This window comes from Mandrillus leucophaeus, unplaced genomic scaffold (genome assembly GCF_000951045.1).
Source record: "Mandrillus leucophaeus isolate KB7577 unplaced genomic scaffold, Mleu.le_1.0 Scaffold313, whole genome shotgun sequence".
Taxonomy (NCBI): Eukaryota; Metazoa; Chordata; class Mammalia; order Primates; family Cercopithecidae; genus Mandrillus; species Mandrillus leucophaeus.
The window spans coordinates 989327-991359 of NW_012103288.1; the positions used below are offsets into that span (position 1 = coordinate 989327).

Sequence of the window (2033 nt, forward strand, 5' to 3'; positions counted from 1 at the left end):
TGCTGTTGCTGGGGTTGGGGAAGCTGCTACAAATGGGGATTTATTTAGAATTTTATTCTAAATAAAGGCCAATTCCAATTGGAAAATACAGTTACCTCATTTTGTTAGACATCCACTTGCAATCCCACAGTCTCCATCTTTTTATTGCAGTGGTCTCTAGTCCATCAGACTTTGAAGAAGGGGCTACGCTGAAATCAATACAGGAAGAAGTCAAAAGCTGTCCTGTCCTTCTCAGTGAGTGTGTCCTGGGATGAGCTGTTCCCTGAGCCTATGCAGAGCCGCCTTCACCTCTTGGTTCTTGAGGTTGTGGATGATGGAGTTGACATGGGCGTGAACACTATATAGAGGACAGAGAAGACCTTTAGAAGCAAGGGGGACATGTGTGCTATTGGGGCCACATAAACCACAGTGAGGATGCCATAAAATACCCCAACTATGGTGAGGTGGGAGGAACAGGTGAAGAAGGCTTTTTGCCTCCCATGGCCTGAAGGTATTTGCAGTACAGCCCTCAATGAAGGCATAAGATGTCACAATCAGTAGGAAGGCGGCCAGTGTCAGGAAGACTGAGATGCTGACTTCAGCTCCTTACATGACTCCCACATTCCCACAGAACGGCCTGACTACTGGAGCAAACTCACAGAAATAGTGGTCAATCTCCCTGCTGCCAGGACAGAGGTGCTGCCAGGGCCATAGTGAAGGCAGAGGAGAAGAAGCCACTGAACCAAGCACCAGCGGCCAGGCAGTGACAAAACCAGGTGCTCATCAGGGCAGGATAGTGAAGGGGGCAGCAGATGGCCAAGTCACATAGGACATGGCAGAGAGCAGGAGGCACTCAGCTGCAGCAAGTGAGGAAAACACATAGAACTGAGCCAGACAGCTGACTAGTGAGATGACTTCCCTCCCCTCCAGGAAACTCTGTAACAGCCACAGTATGATGTTGGAGGTACAGCCAATCTCCAGCAGGGAGAAGTGGCAGAGGAAGAAGTACATTGGTGGGTGGAGTGTCCGACTAGAGGCCACAGCCAGCATGATGCGGGCATTGCCCCCGACTGTCACCACATAGATGGCCGGGAAGAGAGTGAAGGGAAGGAAGCCCAGGTATTGCAACTCCCCGAAGCCCACTAGGATCAGCCAGGTGGTCTGGTTCCCACTGTCGCCACTGGACTGCTTTTTCTTCCAGCTCTGGGTCCAAGAGAAGACAGAAAGGTAGTTAATATTAACCAAGATACTATTATGGCCACACTCCATGCTTGGCTTATCCATTTATTCATCACAGCACGCATTGGAGACAGGCCTTATTGTCTCCCAGATGTGGAAGAGAAACTAAGACCTGTTTATTCAAGTCAATTATTCAAGGTCATTATGATGGAGTCATGATGTGAACCCAGGTTTGCCTGACTCTAAGACTCCCGAATGGTCTACTGTTCTACAGTGCTTTCCCAACCTGCTCCACCCACCTCTTTTTTTTTTTTTTGAGATAGGGTCTCCCAGGCTGGAGTGTAGTGGTGTGACCACAGCTCAACTTGCTGGGCTCAAGCCATCCTCCCACGTCAGCCTCCCAAGTAGCTGGGACTAGGAGCACATGCCACCCTGCCTGGCTACTTAAAAAAAAATAATAGAAATGAGGTCTCCCGGCCGGGCGCGGTGGCTCAAGCCTGTAATCCCAGCACTTTGGGAGGCCGAGACGGGCGGATCACGAGGTCAGGAGATCGAGACCATCCTGGCTAACACGGTGAAACCCCGTCTCTACTAAAAAATACAAAAACCTAGCGGGGCGAGGTGGCGGGCGCCTGTAGTCCCAGCTACTCAGGAGGCTGAGGCAGGAGAATGGCGTAAACCCGGGAGGCGGAGCTTGCAGTGAGCTGAGATGCAGCCACTGCACTCCAGCCTGGGTGACAGAGCGAGACCCCGTCTCAAAAAAAAAAAAAAAAGAAATGAGGTCTCCCTATATTGTCCAGGCTGGTCTCAAATTTCTGGGCTCAAGCAATCCTCCCAAAGTTCTAGGATTATAGGCGTGAGCCACTGCACCTGGC

At 50.9% G+C, this 2033-nt stretch overlaps 1 pseudogene; it reads right to left on the reverse strand.

Annotated features, from left to right (window-relative positions):
- Positions 1 to 231: 231 nt before the first annotated feature.
- On the reverse strand, positions 232 to 1248 carry LOC105544957 (annotated as a pseudogene).
- Between the last annotated feature and the right edge of the window lie 785 nt (positions 1249 to 2033).